Here is an 8676-nt window from a genome sequence, read left to right on the forward strand (position 1 = left end):
TAGTAATGGGATTGCTGGATTGAATGATAGTTCTGTTTTTAGCTCTTTGAAAAATCACAATCATGCTTTCCCAGGGTTGAGCTAACTTACACTCCCACCAACTGTGTGTAAGTATTCCCTTTTCTCCACAGCTTCACCAGTATCTGTTATTTTTGACTTTTCTTAAAAAAAATTTTATTATTTTAAATTTAAAACAATGTATTAACATATAAGATAATATTAGTACAATGTATTTTATTATATTAATATTATGTACTTGTTATTTATTATTAAATAACCATTCTGACTGATAGGAGATGGTATCTTATTGTGAACCATTCAGTCTTAAGGATATATTTGTCATATCTAGATAGATAGATAAAGATGATAACGATAGAGATGACAGTTTCCTGCATTTCTTTCTCAGGAAATCGACTATCAGAACTCCCAAGTAGTATCAAGGAACTGAAACTTACTAGATCATTGCATCTGGACAAGGAGACACCATTCCTATTATTCGTCATGATTGCCTAACCGGTCTACCTATTGACTAACCCTTACCTACCCCTCCCTAATTCTTGTTTTCCTGCAATTTAGCTACATTCCTGCCCCACTATATAAACCCCTTATTTTCATCAATTGGGAAGATGGACTTGAGACTCATCTCCCATTTTCTCAGCTGTAGCACCTCGTATGGTGGTGTGCTTTGAGGAATCATGAATGAGCATGAGACTGTGAAATGATAGAGTTCCAACCTGGCAGTCCCAATGTGGGGCACTGCTGGAGTCTGTGCCAGGCTCCAAGTGAGGGAAAGAACTTCAGCATCCTCAGTGTAATCTGCACTGGACCATGGAGGACCAGGATGCAGCAGCAGCAAATAGAGCAAAAATGCCACAGGAAAAATGAGGCTTTTCAATTCTCTCTCCTGACATTGGAAGAGGATTGAGCTCTTTGAGGAACTAGTTAGCCCTTGGGGGTTTTGGAGCCTCTAGAGCAGGGACTAGTGAACACTGGCTTACAGCCTGAATCCAACTTGCATTTGCAAATAGTGTTACTGGAACACAAACACACGCATTCCTTTCTGTATTATCTGTGTCTGCTTTGACCCTACAATGGCAGAGTCAAGTAGCTGTGACAGAGATTATGTAGCTTGCAAAACCTAAAATATTTACTCTCAGGTCCTTTACAAAAAAGTAAATCCTGATCCCTGGTATTCAACAACTTCCACAATTTCCATCCCTTCATCTATCCTAATTCTCTCTGATTCTACATTTTAGTCTCTGAGTTTGGTTTGAACACATGTGGTTGATCTTATTGTTCCTAGTATGGACCAGGACTTTTTCCTAACATATCATTTCTCACTAATTTCCCTCATGGCTGAGTTCTTGCACAACATTCTACCCAACCGCAATATATAGTGCTTGACTCTTTAAAGTCACATTCTATGGACGTGAATTTCCTAGTGCAGTGAATTTCTGACATGACTTCAGGCACGCAGGAATAACAAAGACACAAAGTAGAGTTTAAAATTTATTTTTATAAAAAAGTTGATAGAAATGAAATATACTTCCTAATATGCCATAAAAAACAGTGAAGTAATATTTTAATATGATATTTAAATTTCAGACATCTACTTGGCTCTGCAAATATTATTCAGAACAAAATTTAAACCTTGAAATGTCATAAAATGGCAAAAGCCACATTATAAAAGCATATTTAATTTATTCAATCTGTGCTGAGTCTTTTGTAAGTTATTTAAAATGGCATGCAAATCAGAGTAAATTAAACAGTATTTCAGGAAAAGCAGATTTCTAGATGTAATCAACATGTCATTTGAATAACAGTCTTAATGTTATTTAAACACTGAAACCAAATGTTATATTGATTAGAAAGAAATATGACTAGATTTAATGGAAATAATGTTGTTTTCTATTGTTGACCAGGCACTCATTACCATCATAACACAATAATAATTTCAAAAGAGCGCAACTATATATACTTTTATAGAACACAACTCTATATACTTTTGAAATTATTATTGTGTTATGATGGTAATGAAGGACTACACAACTACAAACAGGATTCCCTGTTTAATTAATGGTGTTGGGAAAACCAGCTAGCCATGTGCAGAAAGCTGAAACTGGATCCCTTCCTTACACCTTACATAAAAATTAACACTAGATGGATTAAAGATTTAAACATGAAGCCTAACATCATAAAAACCCTAGAAGAAAACCTAGGCAATACAATCCAGAACATAGGCATGGGCAATGATTTCATAACTAAAACACCAAAAGCAATGGCAACAAAAGCCAAAATAGACAATTGGGATATAATTAAACTTAAGAGCTTCTGCACAGCAAAAGAAACTGTCAATAGAGTGAGCTGGCAACCAACAGAATGGGAAAAAATTTTAGCAATCTACCCATCAGACAAAGGGCTAATATCCAGAATCTACAGCGAACTTAAACAAATTTACAAGAAAAAAATAGCCCTATCAAAAAGTGGGCAAAGGATATGAAAAGATACTTTTCAAAAGAAGACATTTATGCAGCCAACAAACATATGAAAAAAAGCTCATCATTACCGGTCTTTAGAGAAATGCAAATCAAAACCACATTGAGATACCACCTCATACCATAGAATGGTGATCATTAAAAAGTCAGGAGACAACAGAATCAGGAGACAATAGATGCTGGAGAAGATGTGGAGAGATAGGAATGCTTTTACACTGTTGTTGGGAGTGTAAATTAATTCAACCATTGTGGAATACAGTGTGACAATTCCTCAAGGATCTAGAAATAGAAATTCCATTTGACCCAGCAATCCCATTACTAGGTATATACCCAAAGGATTATAAATCATTCTATTATAAAGACACATGCACATGTACATTTATTGTGGCACTGTTCACAATAGCAAAGACTTGGAACCAACCCAAATGTCCAACAATGATAGACTGGATAAAGAAAATGTGGCACATATACACCATGGAATACTATGCAGCCATAAAAAGGATGAATTCATGTCCTTTGCAGGGACATGGATGAAACTGGAAACCATCATTGTCAGCAAACGGACACAAGAACAGAAAACCAAACACCACATGTTCTCACTCATAAGTGGGTATTGAACAATGAGAACACATGGACATAGGGAGGGTAACATCCACACTGGGGCCTGGGGGCTGGGGGGCTAGGGGAGGAATAGCAGGGGTGGGGGAATTGGGGAGGAATAGCATTAGGAGAAATACCTAATGTAGATGACAGGGTGATGGATGCAGCAAACCACTACCATGGCACATGTATACCTATATAACAAACCTGTATGATCTGCACATGTACCCCAGAACTTAAAGTGTAATTAAAAAAGTATATATAATGATATACATATACATGTATATACACACATGTACACATGTACAATCTTATATGGATACACATGCACATATAAGAGAGAGATAGCTATATTTTCATGCATATTTATCAATCAAAGTTAAACTAAACTAAAACTTTGATTATTAAACAAATATTTATTGAGGTAGTATTCTATACAAGGTATTTCATCAGGCATTAGAGTTACAGAGATAAATGAGCACAGCTCCTGTTCCCAACAAGTTCATACTATACTAATGGAAGTTATTTGAAATCAAATACTTAGAAAACAGACTTCAAAAGTTTTTCTCATATACCTTTAAATGATATTTTAAAATGTTTTTTTGATCATTCTATATCAGTATCTCAAATTTTAACATGTTTAAATTACTGTTAATGATATAATTTTGGTAAATATTAATATTACATATATTAATATCTAAATGTTATATCACTTTTTAAAATGTATGCAATAGAATCAAAATAACATGATTATTTCAAACATACATTCATACATTAACAATATTAAAAAAAAAGAGATGCTTCTAGTAATGGTGACTTAGGTAACTCAGACTGAAATTCTTAATAAGAACAAATAAAAAAAGCTAGACAAACCAAAAGAGAGCCCGCATAGCCAAGACAATTCTAAGTAAAAAGAACAAAGCTGGAGGCATCACGCTACCTGACTTCAAACTATACTACAAGGCTACAGTAACCAAAACAGCATGGTACTGGTACTAAAACAGAGATATAGACCAATGGAACAGAACAGAGGCCTCAGAGGCAACGTCACACATTTACAACCATCTGATCTTTGACAAACATAACAAAAACAAGCAATGGGGAAAGGATTCACTGTTTAATAAATGGTGTTGGGAAAACATGTACTGAAAGCAGAAACTGGACCCCTTCCTGACACCTTACACTAAAATTAAGTCCAGATGGATTAAAGACTTAAACTAAGACCTAACAGCATAAAAACCCTAAAAGAAAACCTAGGCAACACCATTCAGGACACAGGCATAGGCAAGCACTTCATGACTAAAACACCAAAAGCATTGGCAACAAAAGCCAAAATAGACAAATTGGATCTAATTAAACTCCAGAGCTTCTGTACAGCAAAAGAATCAATCATTAGAGTGAACTGGCAACCAACAGAATGGGAAAAAATTTTTGCAATCTACCCATCTGACAAAGGGCTAATATCCAGAATCTACAAAGAACTAAAACAGATTTACAAGAAAAAAACAAACAAACCCATTCAAAAGTCAGCTAAGGACATAAACAGCCACTTTTCAAAAGAAGACATTTAAGAGGCCAACAAACATATGAAAAAATGCTCATCATCACTGGTCATTAGAGAAATGCAAATCAAAACCACATTGAGATACCATCTCACGCCAGTTAGAATGGCGATCATTAAAAAATCTGGAGACAACAGATGCTGGAGAGGATGTGGCGAAATAGGAACACTTTTACACTGTTAGTGGAGTGTAAATTAGTTCAGCCATTGTGGAAGACAGTGTGGAAATTTCTCAAGGATCTAGAAATAGAAATTCCATTTGACCCAGCAATCCCATTACTGGGTATATACCCAAAGGATTACAAATCATTCTATTATAAAGTGAATGCACACATATGTTTATAGCGGCACTGTTTACAATAGCAAAGACCTGGAACCAACCCAAATGTCCATTGACGATAGACTGGACAAGGAAAATGTGGCACATATACACCATGGAATACTATGCAGCCATAAAAAACGATGAGTTTACATCCTTTGTAGGGACATGGATGAACCTGGAAACCCTCAATCTCAGCAAACTGACAGAAGAACACAAAATCAAACACTGCATGTTCTCCCTCATAGGCGGGTGTATCCTACTGTGGTCCCAGCTCATTGTGGGGTAAGTCCCACTCGCAGCCTGCTCTGGGCTTCTGTCACTGTTGCCCTACAAGCAACCAAGATATAGGTTCTGAATTTCCGGTATTAACAAATGCCCTAAGACCAAAAGTAGCTTCTGTGCTCAACTGTCTCTCCAGTTTCTTGTTTTCTTTTCAGTTTTGACCTAGTAATTAATCCTTACTCTCTATTAGCTCTTGAGTGTTTTTAAAAGGGGATAGGGGAGATATGTAGTTAAAAAGCTAGGATTATCTCTGGCTGCAAGTAATAGAACACACACACACACACACACACACACACACACAAAAGTAACTCAGTTATTTAGTCACAAGTTGATTTCTCCATCTAGGAGGAGGGGAAAAAGCCAAACTGCATCAGAAATGGGGCAATGTAATTTTCAAGCTGGGCACATTGCCTTACCCAACAAAAATCACAATTCTGACATTCAGGTGAGCAATTAGCAGTTTCTGCCTAGTGTTTGTGCAGGTAATATGTGAACTCTAAAGAAACAAGTAAATATAAAGCAATGTTTTTATATCTGCTAAACATGTTTTCTTTGAAAAAATTTATTTGATATATTTACATTCAAAAGCGTCTGAAAGTTGGAAGAAAATTTAAATTTCACCTAATTCAATCTAGAAAGTGGATGCAGAATTTTTTTCTTTAACATCACTAACAGATATTTACTAGCTTCTTCATGACAATTTCTGACTTCAGGTTGAATAAGTTATCTGGTTAATAGATTATAACACAGCTTAGCATATTTTCTAGAAAACATACAGATGAGAACAGAAAAATAAGTGATAAAATAATAAAGACATACAACACTGAACATTATAACTGTTAATCATTTTTTAGAACCAGAGTAGATTTTCTATTAATTGAGAAATATACTTGAAACCGTACTCATGCTTTGTTTCAAGAAGCTAAGCGATTCTTCCCATCTGAGAAAAGGTAGAAAAATCTAAATTCTTCTTCGATCAAATGGCTCCTGGCTCAAGTAATGGTTTTGTACAAACCAGAAAAACAAGGGCCTTTTTTTTCCCTCTGGAATTGCTACTTTGTGGGATTATTCCAGTGTTCCTACATTCAGTCAGAGACTACAACTTCCAAAAACACATAGGGAGAGACTTGCAATATTGCACTGAATTCAGATAACTTAATTACCCAAAGTAACATACAGTAAGCAGGAGCAGAGGAAGTCTGAAGAGCTAAAGTATATGCCAAGGATTGCAGTTTTTCCTGGATCCCAATACATTACTGTGGGAGAGAATCAGATAGGAGGAATTAGAAAGGACTTACTTCAGTATAGCAGAACTGCACAAAGTACATGCTTTGTACACGACAAAGATGGTGAGGTAGTCATGCATGTATACTAGGCATCCACTCATTCATTCATTTAGCAAATATTTACTGAACACCTACTGCATGAGACAATAGGCATGGGACATACAGTAGTAAACAAAAAATACTAAGTCCTTGCCTTTCAAAGAGCTTACATTCTAACAGAGGGAAACAGACAAATATAAAAATAAAGATTTCTCAAGTAGTGAAGGTGATGGGGTAAAAACTAAAGAAAGGCAATCATATGAAAAAATGCTCAACATAACTAATTATCAGGGAAATGCAAATTAAAACCACAATGCGATATCACCTTAATCCTACAAGAATGGCCATAATAAAAAATAAATTATAATAGATGATGATATGGATGTGGTACAAAGGGAACACTTTTACACTGCTGGTAGAAATGTAAACTAGTTCAGCCACTGTGGAAAACAGTATGAAGATTCCTTAAAGAGCTACAAGTAGAACTACTATTTGATCCATCAATCTTACTACTGGATATCTACCCAAAGGAAAGAAGTCATTATATGACAAAGACACACACACACACACACACACACACACGTTTATAGCAGCACAATTCACAATTGCAAAAGCACAAAACCAACCTAAATGCCCAACAACCAATGAGTGGATAAAGAAAATGTAGTATATATATACACCATGGACTACTACTCAGCCACAACATGGGATGAAATAATGACTTTTGCAGCAACTTGGATGGAGCTGGAAGCCATTATGCTAAGTAAAGTAACTCAGATATGAAAAACCAAATATTGTATTTTCTCATTTATAAGTGGGAGCTAAGCTATGAAGGGTTGCAAAGACATAAAAATGATATAATGGACTTTGGGGACTTGGGGAAAAGATAGGAGGCAGATAAGGGATGAAAGACTATGCATTGGATACAGTGTACACTGTTCGGGTGGTGGGTGCATCAAAAATCTCAGAAATCACCACTGAAGAACTTATCCATCTGACCAACAGCCACCTGCACGTCCAAAACTATTGAAATAAAGAAAATGAAAGAAAGTCCAAGATAAGGCACCAGGATATTTCGTGTCACTAGACACCTTGATCTTGGTCGTTCTAGACTCTAGAAATTTAAGAAATAAATTTCTGTTGTTTATAAACCACTCAGTGTGTAGAATTTTGTTGTAACAGACCAAATAAACTAAGGCATATAGTTTCACTTTTTTGTAGCTTGAGATAATATCTTTATTTTGTAAGTTACAAACTTAAACTTTTGCAAATAAAAGCATGAGCAACTAATAGAGCTAGAAAGTGCTGGATTCAAAAACCACCATTTGTAGGTCTTTGTAAACTTCCAGACACCATGATATTTTCCTTTTTTAGGGCTGCCATGCTGCGTAATTGCAAAGGATACTATTCATAGAGTATTCTATATCTTGGCCAAGAATTGCACAGTCAGGCTACTTTCTGGCCATTGTATTATTATCCAATGACACCATTCAAAAAAGAAAAAGTAATACACAATCTGGCCTACAGTTTCAGTTTATTACTCTTTCACATCTCTTCCCACAGCACTTTGTAACTATTTTCATATTCTATTCTAACATCTATTTCATTGTGGTACAATTGTTTGTACGCATACTAATACTACTCATTATATTGTAGGTTACTTGAAGACATAACAGAGAATATTAGTCATTTTTGCTCCTCAGTCTTACATAAATATTAAGTCAGTGAACCAATAAATTTTAAAAATTAGAATTTTAAGCTTCCATTTCTTTTTTTGTCTCTGTATGTCTTTTCTCACATATTTCTAAGACATGTGACAGAATATAATTTAGCATCAATTGCCAAAACAGCTTCAAACAGTTTTATCCTCTTATTTAGGGCATGCTTGTGAATGGTCTTTTATGTGGTTTAAGTAGTCATTCTTTTAAGAGAAGCTGGTATTGTAATCATAATCATACATCTGGACAGACACAGACAGTCCATTTTTTTTTTTTAAAGCCAACTAAAGAGCTTTTCAAGCTGTTTGTTAGAACCAATGAAGGCAAAATATTTGAACTTAGCTTAGGCAACAGGGATTGTGTGATGAAGAAA

Source organism: Aotus nancymaae, unplaced genomic scaffold (assembly GCF_030222135.1).
Source record: "Aotus nancymaae isolate 86718 unplaced genomic scaffold, 86718_ANA_hifiasm-v0.15.2.pri h1tg000103l, whole genome shotgun sequence".
Taxonomy (NCBI): Eukaryota; Metazoa; Chordata; class Mammalia; order Primates; family Aotidae; genus Aotus; species Aotus nancymaae.